General features: G+C 39.7%; 1 long non-coding RNA gene across 1 annotated transcript in view; it reads right to left on the bottom strand.

Annotated features, from left to right (window-relative positions):
* Positions 1-9,617: 9,617 nt before the first annotated feature.
* Positions 9,618-21,752, bottom strand: part of LOC140637967 (uncharacterized) — a 56,059-nt gene continuing 43,924 nt past the window's right edge. The window contains exons 4-5 of the long non-coding RNA XR_012035085.1: positions 11,061-11,178; positions 9,618-10,744 (exon numbers count right to left, since the gene is read on the bottom strand). This is a non-coding gene — a long non-coding RNA (uncharacterized lncRNA). The remainder of the gene's footprint in view (positions 10,745-11,060; positions 11,179-21,752) is intronic.

The following is a 21,752-nucleotide window of genomic DNA, read 5'->3' as shown; positions in this document are numbered from 1 at the left end:
TCTGGATGTGTGTCAAATAAACCAGGAGACGTCTAAGGAAAAGCTCATCAGCCCCCAACCCTCTCCAGAATAAATGAATAAAAAGGCAGTTTGTAAGTTAAAATTGCAGATGCTCAATGATAAAATTCAAATAGCTTTATATCCACAGTTAATTTAATGGCCTTAATAAGTAAAGGTCATCTATACAAACTGTCTAATAGAAATATTCAAGTTATTTATTTATTTACATTTTATTTAAATTCAAGTTAGTAAACATATAGTATATTATTAGTTAGAGGGGTAGAATTTAGTGGTTTATCAGTTGTATATAATACCCGGTTCTCATTACATCACGTGTCCTCCTTAATGCCCATCACCCAATTACCCCATCCTTCCACCCACCGCCCCTCTAGCAACCCTCAGTTCCCTATAGGTAAAAGTCTCTTAAGGCTTGCCTCTCTATCTATCATCTATCTATCTATCTATCTATCTATCTATCTATCTATCTATCTATCTATCATCTTATTCATTTTTCCTTCCCTTCCTCTATGTTCATCTGTTTTATTCCTTAAATTCCACGTATGAGTGAAATCATATGGTAATTGTCTTTCTCTGACTGACTTATTTTGCTAGTGTAACACACTCTCATTCCATCCATCAAGTAAGTTATTTATAATGTTATTTAACAAGAAAAATACTTTTTTTCCATCAAGGTTCATGTAGCTAAAGCATAGAACACTTTTGAGTTATTTTATAAATATTATAAGAATAGGAGCTCAAAGTATTTTCTGAATGTAGAATTATTATCATTTTTTATTTATTTAAGAGAGAGAGAGAGAGGGCAGAGCAGAGCAAGAGAAAGAGCACAAGCAGGGGGGAGGGCAGAGGAAGAGGGACAAGCAGACTCCCTGCTAAGCAGGGGGCCTGATGCAGGGCTCAATCCCAGGAAATTGATCATGATCTGAAATCATGATCTGAGCTGAAGGTGGACACTGAGCTATCTAGGTGCCCCTGAATGTAGAATTAAATAAGGAAACTTGTCTTGAAGAAAAATTGTTTAAGCCTGGGAGATGGGCCCCTAGATACAATTGAATGCAATAAATTCCACTAGCCATTATTTTATTGGTAAGAAATGCCTGTTAACAGACACTTCCCTTTTTAACCTACTATGTAATGATTATGAAGTTTCATATATAGCTCTAGGGCTCACATAGTAATTCAAAAATTTTGGAGTGCCTGAGTGGTTAAGTGTCTGCCTTTGGCTCAGGTCATGATCCTGGAGTCTTAGGACTGAGCTTGCATTTAGGCTCCCTGCTCAGTGGGGAGTCTGCTTTTTCCTTTCCCTTTGTTCTTCCCCCCCTTTCTACTCTCACTCAAATAGATAGATAGATAGATAGATAGATAGATAGAATCTTTAAAATAAAACAGATTGCATGACTACATACAGTATATCCTACAGACAAAGAGGTGGAAAGAGGAAAAAGAAGACTGAGGTAAAGGAAAGAAAGAAAGAAAGAAAGAAAGAAAGAAAGAAAGAAAGAAAGAAAGAAAGAAAGAAAGAAAGAAAGAATCCATATTATAATGTCTACCACCAATACTACAGCCAAAGTATACAAAACAAACACACAAAACATTTCAAAATAACTCAGGAGGAAGATGATAATGGCTAAACTCTTGTACTATACCTCAGAGTCTATGGGAGAGCCAACCCACCTCACTGTGTAGTCTGCACATATGGTGCCTTGTGGTTTTTGCCATAAGGAAGAAATACACAATTTTAAGTTTTTTGTTTTGTTTTGTTTTTTTTAGAGAGAGAGACAGAGAGAGAGAGAGAGAAAGCGAGGGGCATAGCAGAAGGAGAAGCAGGCTCTCTGCTGAGAAGGAAGACTGATGTGGGGCTTGAATCCCAGAATCCCAGGATCACAATCTGAGTTGAAGGCAAACGCTTAATGGACTGAGTCACTGAGGTGCCCCTAAAATTTTAAGTTTAGGTTAAGAACTATAAAACTATAAGGTACCCATAAAAGTGGCTCACTCCTTTTTATTACTTATACCATACAATTTTAAAAATCCAGTTTTAAAAATGAGCACTGAATCATGTTATTATAAGGTAGGCAAATGATCCTCCTTCATTATGAAAAAAGTCTGGGGGATCCCTGGGTGGCTCAGTGGTTTAGCACCTGCCTTTGGCCCAGGATGTGATCCTGGAGTCCCGGGATCGAGTCCCACATCAGGCTCCCTGCGTGGAGCCTGTTTCTTCCTCTGCCTGTGTCTCTGCCTCTCTCTCTCTCTCTCTCTGTCTCTCATGAATAAATAAATAAAATCTTAAAAAAAAAAGAAAAAAGTCTGAACTGGTCATGTTTTTTTCTGAATGTTTAGAGAAGAGGCAATGAGGGGCACCTGGGTGGCTCAGCCGATTAAGCATCTACCATCCACTTAGTCCATGATCTCAGAGTCCTGAGATCTCTCTGCTTAGTGGTGAGTCTGCTTCTCCCTCTCATTCTCCCTCTATGCTCTCTCTCTCTCTCTCTCCCAAATAAATCAGTAAAATCTTTTAAAAAGAAAAGAGACAATGAGAGTACTTTGGTTTGAATTCAAGTAAGAGGGTTTCAAATAAAGATTTTGGAATTGAACAGCTCTAAGTCCCTTGAAGATTTAGTTCCCAGAACATTATATTTAAGTGCATGTGGTGTTTGATTAGCAATATGTACTATTCTCTGACCAAATATAAGTAAAGATTTTATTTACTTAGTTTCTAGATTAAGATTTTCAAACTCCTCTATATATCATCAAAAACATATTTCTCCTTTAAAAAACTTTTCAACTTGTCAAATAAATGAAATTCATTATTTTTCTAGATGTCTACTCTTTTAAGGTTATAAAATTCACTTTAGTTGCCTTCCTGTGTCACAAACCCTATCAAAACAACATACTTAAAAAAAAAAACTACATGATGCAAATGTAAATTTTATCCCTGTACAGATGGTTGATACATTACCTTTTGGGTAAAGAGAGGTGGCGGTAGGAGAAACACAATCCCAGGCCAATTTTCATGGCATTGTTCAAGTGTAGAACAATCAGAGAGCCCACCTGCGATCTCCTTCTATATTAAGAATACTCAGTACATGAAAAGATACACGAACCTAACCTTTTAAAGTAATGACATATTTAGCTGTTATTATTTTTTAAAGATTTCATTTATTTATTTGACAGAGAGAGAGCATGAGTGGGGAGAGAAGCAGAGGGAGAAGGAGAAGAAGCCTCCCTGCTGAGCAGGGCTTGATCCCAGGACTGTGAGATCATGACCTGAGCCAAAGTCAGTTGCTTAATCAATGGAGCCACCCAGGTGCCCTAAGAGTCACATGCTCTTCTGACTGAGCCAGTGAGGTGCCCCCACATCATGATTCTAACAGGTTGTTTTTTAAAGCATAACTTCACTTGAGTAAAGTATTTACAGAAGACAAATATATAAAATAGATGAAAATAGGATGGCTTTGGTGAAGGTGAGAAGTAAACAAAGACACTTCATACACATATAAGTCTTTCTGGAGCTCAGTCAGAGCACTACAGACCCAGATTATTAATACTAGCTAACTTCTTTGGGACTATTTCTGTGCCAGTCATTGTGCTAAGAACTCTATAGTATATTATCTCATATAATCATCACCATACATTTCTATGAGAAAAAATCCCTTATTAGCTCCATTTTACAGACAAACTAAAAGTCAAAGCTGTTGTTCATTGTTAAATTAATTAATGGTCACATGCTGGTAGCTAATGGAGCTGAGCCTTGACACCAGATTCCCTAACTCCAAAGCTTGGGCTTTAACTGCCATGGGTATCTGGCCTTCTACGAAAGTAAGCATGTTACAGGTGTCAAACGTTGGGCGGCGTGGGGAGGTGAGTGGAACAATAGTGGCCACACCCCATCCAGCCAAAGTACACTGGATTGATCTACATCTGCTCTCCTATCTCTTCATCTCTTTTCTCCCCCACCTGTCCTTCTTTCCCACCTACTCATTTGTGGCTTCCCGTAGACTGCAGCATCCCTCGATCAGATCTGTCACCTTGTGGTTAAACACAGGCTCCACCTTCTGATGTTCCCATTGCTTCTCTGATTGAATCTGACACTAACTTCTGCTTTCCAGGAGCCCAGACATCTGTTTTCAGTTTTCTGATGCCCCAGGTGTGGCCACCAAAATGCCCATTGTGGGAAAACTGTTGGGCTGGGGAAACTAAGAGAGCCAACATTAAATGCATTCTGTTTCTTTTACTTAGAAGGAAAACACAAGTTGCTTACATTTTGAGGTGAAATCAAGTGCTCTGGTTCCCACACTTACATGTGAGCTTCTTCTTTGCTCAAAATTCACTACCTCAAGCAAAAGTATTTCAACACTGCTTTGAGGGCAGACCCGGTGCCTCAGTGGTTTAGCGCCGCCTTCAGCCCAGGGCCTGACCCTGGAGACCTGGGATCAAGTCCCGCATCCGGCTCCCTGCATGGAGCCTGCTTCTCCCTCTGCCTCTCTCTCTCTCTCTCTCTCTCTCTCTGTGTGTGTGTGTGTCTCATGAATAAATAAATAAAATCTTTTAAAAAATAGTATTTCAACACTGCTTTGAAAAGAGAAACATTATTCCATACCGACATGTAGTCATTAAAGAAATACTTGTAAGAAATGTGAGAAACTTTACTGCTTTTCTCTCTCTTTCTCTCTTCCTCTCTCCTGCTTACACCACAAATGCAGGAGGCAATTAATATTTATATAGAATCAAATGTATAGAAAGAATATTTCTGTAATAGTCAACAAAAATGCATATGAAGAAAAATACTTGGTCTTTCAAAGAGAATTAGAAAAGGTATTTTCACTTGGATCCTTGCAAAGTTGTCTCCATAATATGATCCAAATGAACTATGGGATAAAAAATTCTGGGTTGCTGCAGGAGACAGGCCTTGGCTCTTATCACCTCAGCCTTCTAGGAAAGAGGCCTGCAGAGGGCTGAGGCAATGAGATGCCCAGACTGTACCTGCATCCATCTCATCCCTACCCCACTATCACCTAGAACTCTCTGTCAAGGGATAGTACTCTTTGGAGCTTCTTCAGCCCCTGTGTCCACCAAATGTTCCTGTAATTCTCTGGGCCCAGGGGAGTCCCTTTCTCTCTGGACAGATTTCAGGGTAGGGAAGCACTGCCCATTTGCTTGCCAAAACCCCAGCCTTGATACTTTCTGTTAGGGTTTCAGCTGCATAATCAGTAACATTTCTAGAGCTTGGAGCTGAGTAAGAGAAAGATACAAGAATGGGGCAGTTGTAGATCAAAATATCACCTTAATTTTGGCTAGTTTGGAGTATGTAGTTTAGCAACAGACTGCCCTATCCACTCACAGGCAGTACTGAGTGACCCTAGACCTATTCCTATAGAATTCAAAGCATAGAGAAAGTCCAGAATGTATGTTCTCTGCAGGAAGGTAGATCTCAAAGAGAATCAAGGAAGGAGCATGCTCGTCTTCTTCAAAGGTAATTCCTCCACCCTTGTGGGGTGGTGCAGAAGGAGAAATGATTTGAGGTAGGAATATATGCAGACTCGGGATCCCTGGGTGGCGCAGCGGTTTGGCACCTGCCTTTGGCCCAGGGCACGGTCCTGGAGACATGGGATCGAATCCCACGTCGGGCTCCCAGTGCATGGAGCCTGCTTCTCCCTCTGCCTGTGTCTCTGCCTCTCTCTCTCTCTCTCTCTCTCTCTCTCTGTGACTATCATAAATAAAAAAAAAAGGAATATATGCAGACCCCTGGCAGTGGTCCATGGCCTGACCATCTGGTCAGGAACAGAGGAGGAAAAGGACTGGAGGATTGGAGGCAAGTAACAAAGGCATATGGATGGTCATAGAGAATAATCACTGAGAGTGAGGATTTTTGTATCATCTGTTAATGCCTGCTGGAAGCATCCAACACAACTGCTGAGCAAAGTAAACAAAATTTCTCAGCTAGTTGGTGTTAGCCAGCCATTGCCACTGTCAATCCTGGAGCAGGCATGATGGTAATGGGAACAGACTGACTACTGTGGCAGAGATGGAAGCTATATGTTGGCCCCAGAGCATGGGCTTCCACGTGCTAGGGCCAGTCTAGCTATTGCTGCCTCTAAATATCAGCAACTCAAACACCAGGGTCCACAAATGGAACTGTTCTTCAAAGAGACCAGCTTAAGTTCTTTTCTATCCTGGAAGAGCTGGTGGTTCATCCTCACATCCTCAACAATATATATTCCAAGTATGAGTTTGCCTTTCCTGCTCACAGGGGAACAACCAGCACCATTTTCTAGAGCCTTATAGGAAGCTTGATGCACAGACATGAAATCCCACTCAAAATAACCTCTGACCAGGGGATCCATTTCATAGGGAGGAAGAGGTGGGAATGGTCCACAACTCCATTTTATGTTTGAATGGTACAGTCAGAAGATAACTTAGGTTATCCATTTGGCATTGCCTGAGTAGACATTGTAGAGTGGTTAACATTTTGTTTTTCTTATATACCGTTATGGGCTGAACTGTGTCACCTGCAAAAATCATAAGTTGAAATCCTAAGCCCCAGTAAGGAACTCTTAAAGAGGTAATTAAAGTAAAATAAGGGGATCCCTGGGTGGCGCAGCGGTTTGGCGCCTGCCTTTGGCCCAGGGCGTGATCCTGGAGACCCGGGATCGAATCCCACGTCGGGCTCCCGGTGCATGGAGCCTGCTTCTCCCTCTGCCTGTGTCTCTGCGTCTCTCTCTCTCTCTGTGACTATCATAAATAAATAAAAGTTAAAAAAATTAAAAAAAAAATAAAGTAAAATAAGGTCATTAAGATAGCCCTAAATTCCAGTATGACTAGTGTCCTTATAAAAAGAGCTTAGGACACAGACATGCATAGAGAGAAGACCATGTGAAGACATGGAGAGAGGACAGCCAGCTATGGAGAGAGGACAGCCAGCTAGCTGTAAGCCAAGGAGAGAGGCCTCAGAATGAAATCAACTCTGCTGGCCCCTTGATGCGGGACATCCAGCCTCTTGAACTGTGAGAAAGGAAACTTCTGTTGTTTCAGCTACCCAGTCTGTGGTATTTGTTATGGCAGCCCTAACAAACCGATACATACACTGTTAATAATAACTAACATGGATAGTAGTTACCTTTACAGGTCATAAAGCACTTGCAGTTACGTATCTGATTTGAATCTCATAACAATGCTGATATGGTGATAATTTTCAGTTAGGGAATTGAGGACATGTGAGTCCCAAAGATCACATAGTAAGCAATAAAGTTAGGTCTTGAGCCTATGAATTCTGAGTCCATCTCCTCTCTATGAAGGGCAACCGTCTCTTAAAAACCCATCAATGGCCACATTCCTTACTTAGAATGGTTTAGCAAGGCCTTCACCTTCCAGGGTGCCCCTACTTTCCCACTCCATGTACTATCATTAACCTCCTTTTGGCCTTATGCTTTATCAACACAGAATCATCACTCTGCATTCAGTACACCTTGCTCTCTCATGTTATTGTGTGAACTGTTTCTCCAGCTGGGACACCTTTGATGCTCTCTGTACTTGACAAATTCCAATATATTCTTCAAAACCCAACCAAACATCACCTTCTGTGTAAGTCCCCCTCCCCATGGCTTTCTCTCCTTTGTGCTCCCATATTTTGCCTATATATCTATAATTACACTTATCTCATGAGTCTGGGAAGCAAATTAGAGTGAAAAGGGCCAGAATTTTGGAGCCAGGCAGATAGGGTCAACCTCTGACTCTGCCATATTTCAATCAAATAGCTTTTATTGAGTATAAATTACAAGAAAGGCATTGAACTGTGGTTCTAGGAGTACAAAGATGACAAAGCTGTGCTCACCCTGAAAAAAATTCAATCCTAATGTAATCTAGTTGAGAATTCAGACAAACAATTAATTAAAATTTAGACAGACAAGTGTACTGCTAGAGATAGGTTCAAAGAGCACTGGACAAGGCACTGACCCTTCTCTTGTTCAAGGAAGGCTTTTTTAAAAAAGATTTTATTTATTTATTCATGAGAGAAGCAGAGACATAGGCAGAGAGAGAAGCAGGTTCCCTGCGGGAAGCCTGATGTAGGACTCGATCCCAGGACCCCAGGATCATGACCTGAGCCAAAGGCAGATGCTCAACCACTGAGCCACCCAAGTGCCACAAGGAAGGCTTTTTGAAGGATAAACAGGAATTAGGTGAAGATAGGTAGGCAATTTCAGCCAGAGGAAGTAAATACACTGAGGAGTGAGAGACTGGCAAGGTAATTCTAAGTCTTGGTGTCTTCATCTACCAATGGGGAGATGTATACCAACCTCTTTGGGTTGGCAATAGGATTAAATGATACATCGTATAGAAATCATCTAGTAAAGTTCCTGACTTTGAGTAAGTACTCAAAGTATTATTATTTTTAAAGATTTTTAAAATTTATTCATGAGAGACAGAGAGAGAGAGAGAGGCAGAGACACAGGCAGAGGGAGAAGCAGGCTCCATGCAGGGAGCCCAATGTGGGACTCCATCCTGGGACTCCAGGATCACGCCCTGGGCCAAAGGCAGGCGCCAAACCCAGGGATCCCAGTACTCAAATTATTGAGGCTATTATTTTGTTGTGAAATGCTTCAATCTCTCCTGATTGTCCCTGGAAACTTTTGAGGGGTAGAAACAATCTTATTCATCCTTGTATCATTAACTTCTGACACTGTGCCTGGCACATAGTGAGCACCAATATATATTTGTTAAATAAGCTTATGAATACATGAAGGACTGAGCACATGTTTTAGGATCTCATCTATTCTAAGAAAAAGGTAAGCAGTTTATGAAAGGAATAAAAAAAAACTATAGCAGCCTTTTAAAAGTCTTCAAACTTTTCAAAATTTTCCCTTTTTCAATTAATAGAATAAGTGTTCTTCTTGTGATTTATGTCTCCCGATTTATCAGAAATTACCAACAATTCTGCCTTAGAAAACTCAAAGAGCAGCAAATCTCAGATAAGTTCATTTTGATGTGGAAGGAAGGAATAATAAGTATGAGTCCATGGGACTCCTGGCTGACTCATTCAAGAGAGCATGTGACTCTTGATCTCAAGGTTGTAAGTTCAAGCCCCACATTGGGTGTACAGAGTATGTAAAATAAGATAAAATCTTTCTTATTTTTATTTATTTTAAAGATTTTTATTTATTTATCCATGAGAGACACAGAGAGAGAAAGAGAGGCAGAGACACAGGCAGAGGGCAAAGCAGGCTCCATGCAGGGAGCCTGACGCGGGACTCCATCCGGGGTCTCCAGGATCACGCCCTAGGCTGAAGGCAGCGCTAAACCGCTGAGCCACCCGGGCTGCCCAAACCTTTTTTAAAGAATGCAAATTCCCTGATCTTATTCCTTCAACGGTAATTAATACTTTATTACAGAGGATTAAAACATATTAAAACATATATTTCACTAAGAGTTGGTCAGTGATAGAAGCCTGGGAACTCTTTCTTTCCCATTGACAAGTCTTAAGAGGATCCTGGGAACATGGTGAAAAATACTGTTTTAATCAATTTTATAAATACCATGTGAGTAAATAGAAGCTTGTAGGTCTTTGTGACAACCATTCTTTTTAGCACCAAAAAAAAAAAAAAAAAAAAAGAAAGAAAGAAAAAGAAAAAGAAAAAGGTAAGATAAATAGACATCATATTCCAAGGTCAGATTCTCTTGAAACAGTCCCAAGCTATTTACTGTAAGAGTAATTAAATTGTAATTGAAGCACAGTTTAAACAGCCTAACAAATCTTTGTCCAGTCAAGCATCCCTAGAGGAGGTGCTGTACTTCTGCATGAATCTTAAAGGTACTCCAGCTGTATGTGTAATCTGAATTTATGCTCCAAATTACCAAAGCCAGATTCTACTTTCCACTATTTAATCTATTTTCTTCAGTTTGTATGCAGAATCTGCCAAGCAGGTGGTCTGTAGCTTGCAACTGACAACACTTCCCAGCTGTTAAATTTACACATTGCTCTAATTTAAGTGCTTAATTGCTCTCAGCGCACTCAATTTACAGCTCATAAACCCCTTCCAAACGGCCCCCAAACCTCTCTGCCTATGATGGATTCAAAGTTAAATGAACCATAGTGTCCCTTGGTGGGAAAATGAAATATCTGATTAATCTTATACTCTTTAAATGCTTCTAATTATTTGTAAGGAAAAAAATTGATATCTGAGTGTTTTCTCTAAATTAGTTGTGGACAGAAGTAAAAGGTTAGGTTCAGCAACTGCCAGACAGTCTACTAGTCCCTTAACAAACATCCTTATCTTTGAAATCAGAACATAAAGATGGTACCTGCCCTTATCTTTATATAGTGGCTAGGATGACCAGGGAGGATCATAGAACTATTCAGCACTTTGTGGGCAATGACTACATCATTGCAAACTGTTACAATGTCAGTGGCATCTAATGAAGGTGAAGAACACAGTTGCTGTGTTACAGTCTGATGGAGAGTCTGTGAAGATTTTTCTATCTTAAAAAAAAAAAAAGATTTTTCTATCTTCCCCCTTTCCTGGGAAACTGAAAACTGACTTTGAGAGAATTCATCTTATTTAACTCTCACGTTTTAGGAACGAGGATACAGAGCTCCCAAAAGTTCAAGTGGGCTTGTCCAGCTAGTGAGTGATGACAGGCAGGACTGCAGGTCTTTGCTGTCTCAGGCAGTGTCGTGTCGTTTGCCACTTGACAACCCAGCCTCTTTTGTCCTTCAATTCTTGGCCATCACCTGCAGCAAGGAGAGAGTGCAGAATATAAGTAAACCTTGCACAAGATACAGAAATTGATTTTTTTTTCCAATCAACAATACCCAGGTGCTTTCTGCTTTAAGCCAAACCACATATGAAAATAGAGATTTATATACTAGGCTAAATTATGGAGTGCTTCTTGACTTAATTCAAAAGGATTCACTATTGGATTGTCTTAAAATCTGGCTTCCCTACTGAATTTTAAAGTGGCTTATGCTGGCCTCATGAACATATCTATTATGTAAAATAAGGTATTTATGCATTCAAACCAATTAGCAAGTGGTGTTTATAACGTACCTAACTATGCCAGGTGTTACACAATTTTTAAAAATGGTAAATACAATATAAGCCGTCTTCCGTACTGACAAAGAGCTTGCATCTTAGTCATGGGCAGGAGACAAGCAAATGAAACAACCTGAAAATGAAACAGTATATAATGAAGTTAAAATGTACAGTATGGAAAATATATAGGACATGGATAACAAAAAAGACAAGTGAAATCTGCATGACACTTAAACATCTCTATTAATTTTATTTGTATATTTTTTGTTTATTTATGGGCTATCAAATAGAAACAGGTTAAAAAGCAATGTAAATGAAACTGACCATTTGACAGGTTTGTAAGAGTTTTGATGCCCCCTGGTGGTCAGTCATAATAGTATTGAATGTCTGAATTTACTTTTCTGCAACTTTGATGCCTGAAAACAATGGAGGAGACTTTAATCTTAAGCTACTTTTAAAAGGTTTTTTTTGAATAAACAGAGGCCACATAGTATGGTGGTTAACCCATAATCTCTGGAGCTAGATTGTCTCAATTCAAACACCAGCTTTGCCACATACTTAAGCCTGGACGGGCAAGTGACCCTTAATCTTTCTAGGTCTCAGTTCCTGTCTGTAAAATGGGAATAATAATAGTATCCTATTCATGACATTGTTTTGAGAATTAACTTAGCTAATATCTGTAAAGCACTTAGAATAGTACCTATCACATAATAAGCATATTAAATGCTAAATGAATTAAAACAAATCACAATAAAGATTATCCTTATATTTAGGTTATATACAGTAATTTATACTTTTGCTAACTTGGGAAAATTAACTTCCCTGGGTTTAAGTTCCTTTAATAATAAATAATTATGTGTCAGGAAAATTTTTTTTAAAAGACTACATATGTATGTATGTGCTTAAGACTTTTAGAGAAGTTTTAGCTTCATAGTTCCCCATTACTGACATCCCCTATCAGAGAGAACATTTATTATAACTGATGAACCTATTGACACACCATTATCACCCAGAATCCAAAGTTCACATTATGATTCACTCCTGGTGTTGTACATTCTGGGTGTTTGGACAAATGTTTTCCAGAATGTCATATAGTTGAAATCACAGAGTATGTAGCCTTTTCAGATTATTTTCTTTTGTTTAGAAATATGCATTTAAGTTTCTTTCATGCCTTTTCATAGTTTGTTTTTCTTTTGTGTTTTGGGGGGGAGGTTGAGAGAGAGAGAGCATAAGTGCAAGGAGGGGAGGGGCAGAGGGAGAGAGAGAGAGAGAATTCCAAGCAGACTCCCCACTGAGCACAGGGCCTGATGCAGGGCTCAATCTCATGACCCTGAGATCATGACCTTAGCCCAAATCAAGAATCAGATGCTTAACCAACTGAGCCACCAGGTTCCCAGCTCATTTCTTTTTAGTTCTGAATAATATCCTGCTGTTTGAATGTACCACAGTTTATTTATCCATTCACTTACCAAAGGACATCTTGGTTGCTTCCAAGTTTTGGCAATTATGAATAAAGCTGCTATAAATATACATATTCATATTTTTGTTGTGGACATACATTTTTTAAGATTTTATTTATTTATTCATGAGAGACAGAGAGGCAAAGACACAGGCAGAGGGAGAAGCAGGCTCCATGCAGGGAGCCCGAAGCGGGACTCAATACCCGGGACTCCAGGATCACGCCCTGGGCCAAAGGCAGGCAGTAAACCACTGAGCCACCCAGGGATCCCCCTGGACATACATTTTAAGTCTTTTGGATAAATAATAAGGACCATGATTGCTGGATCATATTAAAGGATATTTAGTTTTATAAAAAACTGCCAAACTGTCTTCCAAAGTGATTGTACCATTTTGCATTCCTATTAGCAATGAATGAAAATTCCTGCTGTTTCCATCTTTGCCAGAATTTGGTGATGTCAGTGTTCTGAATTTTGGCCATTGTAATAGGCATATAGCTCATTGTTGTTTTAATTTGCATATCATTCATGACATAAAATGTAGAACATCTTTCCATATTTATTTGCCATCTGCATATCCTCTTTGGTCAGGTGTGACTATATTTCTTTTTATTTTTTATTTTTTGAGTTTTAGATTTGCAGAAAAATTGAGAACATAGTCCATAGAATTGACACATACCCTACACGCAATTTCTCCTATGATTACCATTCTATATATGTATTGTATATACACATATTACAATATACATTATTATTAACTAAAGTTCATAGTTCATTCAGATTTCCTTAGTTCTTACCTGATGTCCTTTTGCTACACTAGTATCTCATTCAGGATACCACATTACATTTAGTTCACAAGTATCTTAGACTCCTTTTGACTATGACAATTTTTCAGACTTCCCTGGCAACTTTGAGGTGGACTGGTCAAATATTTTGTAGAATGTCTCCTTCAATTGGAATTTGAGGTTTTTCTCCTGATTAGATTGGGGTTATGGGATTTGGGGAGGAAGATCACAGAGGCAAAGTGCCATTCTCATCATATCATATCAAGGGCATATACTATCAGCATGATTTATGACTGTTGGTGTTGACAATGATCACCTGGCTGATGCAGTTTTTGTTAGATTTCTCCACTGTAGGGTTATTCTGTTTTCCTCCCTTTCCATACTCTTTAAAGCGAAGTCATGGGCAGCCCCGGTGGTGCAGCGGTTTGGCGCTGCCTGCAGCCTGGGGTGTAATCCTGGAGACCTGGGATCAAGCCCCACATCGGGCTCCCTGCATGGAGCCTGCTTCTCCCTCTGCCTGTGTCTCTGCCTCTCTCTCTGTGTCTGTGAATAAATAAATAAAATCTTTAAAAAAATAAAGGGAAGTCATATCTAGCCTTCATTTAGTGGGTAGGGATTTATGCTCTCTCTCCCTGCAGACGGAGAGTCTATGTGAATTATTTGAAATTCTTCAGCACAATTTGTCTCTTCTCCTTCATTTATTAATTTATCCAATCATTTAATTATATCAGTATTGACTCATAAATATTTATTTTATACTTTAGATTATTATCCAGTATTACTTTCATCTATCTACTTATTTATTTGCCCAAATTGTTCCTGGCCCCTGGAAACTCCTTCAGTTGGCTCCTCTGCCCCCTTTTTAAAATCACACCCTTATTTTCTGGCATGACAACATGCTTCAGGCTCACCCAGTCCTTAAATCAGTTATTTCTGCAAAGAGCCCTAGTTCTTTTCATTGGAGAATGATATTAGAAACCAAGATCTGGGCGTCAGGTATGTTTGTGATAGGGCTGTCATTTCTTTTAGGACCTCTCAGTTAACAGATCAAAGAAATATATGTGTGTGTATAGTGATCAGTGTATATATGCATGTCTATAAATATTTCTGTTATGAAACCATATGCATCTATGTTAGCTAAACCTGAGGTCCTACTGATGTCTCCAACTCTAATCCATTACAACATGGATGATTTTAACCTCCTGCTCCTGCTTATCTATAAGTTCTCATTCCAAAAATGAGATACTTGGCTCCCACCAAGTGCCATCCCTGTACTCAATTGTCTAGACCCATGTGCAACCATTTTAGACTGGATTATTTCCTTTAACAGTATGCATTTAAGAGTCCTCCATGTCTTTTTGTGGCTTGGTAGCTTCTTTCTCTTTATCTATGAATAATATCCCATTGGATAGATGTACATTTTATCTGTCAGGCAATGTTTAAATAATTGAAAATGCAGAGATAAAGAAAAAAATAATTTTTACCCTGGAGAAGTCCACTGTTATTGGAACTGGTGGCCCATAAATACATTGCAGCATGGTAAGAACTGTGTTACATATATAAGCAAAATGCTGTGGACACCCATGGGAGAAAGTGGATGTCTACTGGGAATGCACTGAGGCATAGGTATAGTGAAAAGCTGGCATTTTCTTTGGGCCTTGAAGAAAAGTAGGTCTTTGAGGGGGATAAGGGAAAAGAAAGATGATTGGTGAAAAGAACCTGCCAACAAGTATTGCAAGAAGGTGAGAGAGATTATTTTAGGTCCTGGAAAACAAGTGCATTTTTCTAATCTGCATGGGTGACCTCAGAGTTAGATTTGCAGGATAGGAAGAAAGGTTCTATGGTGCCCCTTCCCTTGGATAATAGCAATAACAATGTTTCTCACTTAATGAGCAGCTACTACCATGTGCCAGGCACAGTGGAGGCACTTTACACATATTTTCCCCTCACAGAACTGGACTGATATGTGTGTAACGCACATACATGCAAAGATACGGAAGGAGACCATCATTCTTTGTGTTGAAAGCTGATCCCACTGATGATGATTGCTATTAAAGTGTGTGCTGGTGACCTTAGAGACATCGTCTTACATGTGTAAAGAGAAACTGCCCTTTGATGTCTCTTCTTCTTTAGGCCCCTTTTAAAAAGCCATCACATTATCAATTGCTGCATTCCTTGGGAGTGTTCACTTCATCTGTCTGGCATCAGACTTCCAGATCACCTCATTTTCTTCTTTACCTCTAAGATTTTATATTTACCTAAACAATTCCAGAAATGAGTGATCATAGGGACTGAGACCAGAATTGGAGGACACCAAGCTTTTCTTTGAATAAAATAGCAATATGCAACTTTCTCTGGACTGTTCCATGTAAGTTTCCTTAATAAAGTCCAAACAATGCTTGGTAGCTCAATAGTTAAGTGGCTGCCTTAAGCTCAGGCCATGATCCCAGGGTCCTGGAATCGAGACCTGCATCAGGCTCCCTGCTCAGCAATGAGTCTGCTTCTCCTTCTGCCTCTCATCCCCTGCTCATGTTTACTCTCTCTCTCAAATAAATAAATAAAATCTTTAAAGAGAGAGAGAGAGAAAGTCCAAACAAATCTGCTGATCTCTTTTTGGGCTGCCAGCTTCTTACTCAGAGTTCAGAACTGAAATTTCCCCACCTCACACGTTGACTCTATAATATGTGGCAAGGTCTTCAGATTGGGCCAACACTCCATGGAGGCCATCAGAACAGCACTATTCTGGAATAGGGTTCTCTAGGGCAAAGAACTATAAAAATGTAGAAACTGGAAGAGTAAGATCTGCCTCAGTTCCAACTCTGTTTGATCATCAAGACTTTTGGCATTGGAAGATGACATGTCAATTTGTACCAAAAAACAAGTTACCAGTTTGGAATAATCTTTGATGAAGCCTTGGCAATCCTGTTGATGCTGCAAATCCTTTATATATTTCAGCCAATGTAATCCGTCAGGGAATGTGTACTGAGTGACACATTACATAGCTAAAAATAAAGCGGGAGTTAATTTGACACCCACAACTAGATGACAAAAGTGAAGCCTACAAAGTGATTCAAAATTTATGTTATTTCCAACATTTTAAATACTGATGATTAGGTTTCTTGTATTCATTTCCTATGGTGCGAACTTTCCAAACACTATACTTAAATTCGTTGTAGAATAAAATTTTGAGATCTAAGGAATTATAAACTCACAATTGCATAAATATAAATATGTGTCCCTAACCACATTTGGTTAGGTTAGTTAGTATTTGGTTTAAAGTCCTTATAAATCTATCAGTATTATAATCACAATCACACCTTTCCATTTAGGTAAAAAGCTATTTTGTCAACTTAAACTAGAGGTGGTTGTATGTACAACCAATTCTGCTACTCAATTGAAGCACCCCAAAGGAGGTGTGTGTTTTACAAGTACTTGTACTCTCTATGCAGCAGAGGCTTCCAGTTGTCCTCCAATAATCATGGTATTCCCTACTCTCCAATTTTTAAAAAGGTTTTTATTTAAATTCCAGTAAGTTAACATGCAGAGTTCTATTAGTCTCAAGTGTACAATATAGTGATTCAGCACTTTCATACATCATCCAGTGGTCAACCCAAGTGCACTCCTTAATCCCTGTCACCAATTCAACCCATGCCCCCACCCATACCCCTTTGGTAATCATCAGTTTGTTCTCTTTAGTTAAGAATCATTTTCGTGGTTCGCCTTTCTCCCCCTTTTTTCTCCTTTTGTAATATTTCTGTGTGTGTGTGTGTGTGTGTGTGTGTGTGTGTGTGTGTGGTCTTGTCTATTTACCAATTGATGGACGCTTGTCTTGCCCTCCAGTTTTTAAGTAGGTCACATGACCACTTAGAATAAAGACCACATTTCCTCAGCCTGCCTTACAGGTAGGTGTGGCCTAATAATTAAGTTCAGACAAATGCTATGTAAGAGTAAGTGTCCTATAGAAGTCTCCAGGAACTTTCCTTCATTTAGCTTTCTTCTCTGTTCCTTCCTTCTTCATCCTGGCTGCATGGCAAGCGGTTATCTTGGACCATCAAGTGATCTTTGAACAGAGGCCAGGCCTAGCAGAACTGTTCTGGCCTGCCTCACTCTGGACTTTTATGTGGGACAAACTTCTATCTTATTCAAGCCACTGCCACTAGCAACTGAACATAATTCTAACTGATAAACAAAATCTCCAGCATACCCTGGCATATCACCACCGAGGCAGAATGTATGAAAGTTCATTGCATAAATACTGCAAATTTCGGGGTGTACATTATTTTTGTTGACCCAGAAGTTCATGGGCTGACACAGGGAAACAGTGAGGTCACCCCAAGGTCAGAGGGAAATGAAATCAAGGAGCTCCAGCAACCAGGAGTAGCCCTTGTCAGACAAATAAGGAAGAAATAGTCAAAGCCAAGTCTCAGCAAAGGAAAACATGACCCAGTCGGCGGGGACCTGAACATAAGAGGAATTTGCGAATATCTCTCTCCAGCTTGGAGGGTAATGAACGAGTAGCTCAGAGTCTATGTCACAGGTTCTCAACTGGGGATACTAATGCTCTTTGGGGGATTTTGGCAATATCTGAAGACATTTTGCCTTGTCACATCTGGTTAGGCGAGGGGAGGTGCTGTGGGCATCTAGTACATAGAAGCCGCAGGTGCTGCTAAAAATCCTACCATGCACAGGACAGCCCCCAAAGCAAAGAATTATCCAGCCCCAAATGTCGATAGTGCTGAGGTGAAGAAATCCTGGTCTAGCTGACTATAGCTGTAGAGGCTGGACCCTCCACTCTAGCTACTCCTGGAGCTCAGGCCAGAGGTCAAATGGATCATTTAGCCAGCCTAGATAACAGCTTGGAAATAGAAAATCCAGACTTTCATGTTCAACGTCATTAAGCAGACTTTGTGACCGAGCTGAGTTCCTGCAAGTTGCTCCTGGAATACTAAACAGCTTATACCTTGAAGTTCCTCCCACATCACAAAGATAATTGTGCCCTACCTAAAGCTGAGACTGTGACATGCTCCCCAGCCATTAAGGAGAACATGGAATATAAAACAGAGAGTGTGGGTATGTATGGGGGTTATAAGATCTCTCCCCATTCCAAATATGGGGAGAGAAATGAAACTGACAAGCAGCTTTTCCTTTGGTGTGTGTCATCTGTGTCCTAAATGTGGTAACGAGCCCACATTCCCAAGGCCAGGGCTTGTGCGAGAGATCCATGCCAGAGTGGCTGAGAGGGCAGATCTATTCTTGATTCTGCAGTTGATTTGCTGTTTGAACTGAAATAACCCTCTGACTTTTCCAGGCACCAGTTTTCCTTATAGTGTGAAAGTCAAAATTATCATTAGCTGAAGGGGAGGCCTGAGGGAAAGAAAGAGGAAGAGCAAGTTGATTGAACTGCTCTGGCTCTCAGGCACTATCTGCATAAATCAGCTCACTTCAGCCTCAGAATATCCCTGTTGGCTCTAGGATGACAGTACTGTGGAAATAAAGTCCTAATTATATTCCTGCATCTATGTCAGCATGCATACATCTGTTTCTCATATTAATTGGATTATAATAACTTTTGTTTCTCAGAAATTTATTTGCCCAACTGCATTAAATATTAATTGGATGCTTATTATACACAGAGCACTATGCTTGATGTTATGTGGTTCCTGCCCACAAAAGGCTTTCATTCACATTCACACAATAAATTATAATACAAGATAGAAAGTCATAATGCCATAAAAGAGACATCAATAAAGTGTTATGGGCCTAGGGGGAGTGGAATAATCAATTTTGTTGGAAGAAATAGGTTCAGTCATTCATTATTTTGGTTAAAATATATTATTGCACCTCTGATATATGTCAGGCAGTATACTAAATTATGGACATTCAAAGATGAGAGACACCAAAGAGCTTAGCTGGGTGGGTAAGAGATGTATATCAAGAAGTTGCATTTGAGGGCAGCCTGGGTGGCGCAGCGGTTTAGCGCCACCTTCAGTACAGGGCGTGATCCTGGGGACCCGGAATGGAGTCCCATGTCAGGCTCCCTGCATGGAGCCTGCTTCTCCCTCTGCCTGTGTCCCTGCCTCTCTCTCATTCTCTCTCTCTCTCTCTCTCTCTCAGCCTGTGTGTGTCTGTCATGAATAAATAAATGAAATCTTTAAAAAAAAAAAAAGTGGCATTTGAGCAACATTATGTTAGAAGTTGTTCATAGTCCTTCCAAAGGTCAGATAGGTCGGTGGGGGGAGGGGGAGGGGTAATCCAGGCAAAGGGAAAGAATAAGGAAAAACTCAGGATGCCAAATCAGCCTCCACATAGTTCCTGATCACTACCCAAATCCCAATTCCCACCCATAACCACACCCATTACACCTTAATTTAGGGGGGAGCTTCTCCCTAAGTATTGCTCTGTAGCTTAAATCCTCCGCGAGGATTTTTTGTTTGTTTAATCGATGTGCAATATTTCTCCCATTAGCAATCATCCACGTTATTTCTGCTTGGAAACAACTATTAAAATGATACAGTAAATATCCTGATGTATGGATCTTTGAATATTTGTGTGAGTCTGTCTATGGACTAAAGCTTTAAATTGGGGTTGTAGTAATTAATTTCAAGGACAAGTCACAAATTGACAGGGATCTGATTCCTAGAGAGATGAAGGGTGTATGATAGAGCACTGAGCCTCTAAGAGAAAATGGCAGAAAGAGAGAATGGAAGGCTCTCAAGACAAATTTCACCTGCCTCATTTTTGTGTAAAGGCAACTCTGTCTATAAACTCAACCTGGGGTTTGCCAAGTGGGTCTTTACCCCTTTCAAGATTCTGCTTCAGTGAGACTCACTTCTATCCGGATGTGCTGAGCATTATTCTAGTGTGATTGAAAAAGATGGGCCCTGTTCAATTTTAGCTTTTGATGACCAGTGCTTTGAGAACCATAGGTCTGATGTAATCATCAGAACCCACGTGGGAATCCAGGTCCTATTACTCTTACTGTTCTAGTTTGCTGAAAGGTGTGGGGACGGTGCTCTCATAGAGAAGAGAAGAGGGCAAGGAAGCCAAAATAACCCTTCTTAAATCTTGCCTGGACTTAATTGAATCAACAAATGATTCAATCTTTTTTTTAAAAAAAAATTAGATATAATTCACATACCATAAAATTCACCAAAGAATGTACAATTCAGTGGCTTTTTGGTGTATTTACAAGGTTGTAAAACCATTGCTATTATTTAATTCCAGAACATTTTCATATCCCAAATAGAAACCCCATATCCATTGGCAGTCTCTGTCCATGTCCTCTCCCCCAGCCCCTAATCTACTTTAAATCACTATGGTTTTGCCCATGGTGGACATTTCACATAAGTGAAATCATACAATATGTGGTTTTATGTGACTAGTTTCTTCCAGTTGGCATAATGTTTTCATTATTATTCATAATGTTTTCATTCACTATTGCTAAGAGATTTTACCGAAATAAACTGATGGAATGAATAGCTTAAATGCTTGTTTGTTTTCTGCAACATCAAACTCACATTCTCGCACTTTCAGTTTCTAGACCTAGGATTTATCTCTCTTTAAAAATCATTTCTCTTGAATATAGTGCTGATGTTACGAAAATCTGTGGAGAGGAAAGATGTAAGTGCGACCTTGTGCCTTGCCTCTACTTTCCAGAGTCATTTTTAGATTCAGAACTGATTACATATTATCTCTAACCGGCACGATGATTCAGTTCTTTGAAAGAATAGAATTTTAATGTCTCCTTCTATTAATATCTCACCTTTTAAAGCTACATAAAGTAGATCAGTCTTAGAATCCACAAAATCTACAGTAAATCTTATTTGAGCATGAAATTCTTTGCCGGATCCAGTAAATTTTCTACACTTCTTTTCAGCATCCAGAATTTTCAGCAATCACTATTGTCTGAGTCACAGAATTATCCAGGGCAGGGATATATGTCTACTTTGTTCATTGCTATATATTTCCCCAGTTTCTAGCACAATAGGTAGGTAGTGTAGAAAGTGCTCAATAAATGTCTGTTGAAAAATAAATGGATGTGAAGCATTTAAGAAATCCTTACTTGTATATTGTCTGATTTAAGATTTGGTCTAATTTCTTTCCAGGAGGGAGTTTCTTTCTTTCTTTCTTTCTTTCTTTCTTTCTTTCTTTCTTTCTTTCTTTCTTTCTTTCTTTCTTTCTGATTTTATTTATTTGACATAGAAAGAGAGCACAAGCACGAGGAGCAGCAGAGGGAGAGGGAGAAGCAGGCTTCCCACTGAGCATGGAGCCCAATATGGGGCTTGAATCCAGGACCCTGAGATCATGACCTGAGCTGAAGGCAGATGCTCAACCAACTGAGGCACACCAACATTGAGAGTTTCTAACAATATGCATAATAAAGCCCTGGGAAATGGTAGCCTAGCCTGATCAGATTTGTGTCCCAGGCCTACTGAGGGTGGGGGATGGGATGGGCAGTTACTAGG

Source organism: Canis lupus, chromosome 8 (genome assembly GCF_048164855.1).
Source record: "Canis lupus baileyi chromosome 8, mCanLup2.hap1, whole genome shotgun sequence".
In the NCBI taxonomy this organism is placed as follows: domain Eukaryota; kingdom Metazoa; phylum Chordata; class Mammalia; order Carnivora; family Canidae; genus Canis; species Canis lupus.
Note: the sequence above shows the minus strand (reverse complement) of the source record. Positions and strands in the feature narration are given on the sequence as shown.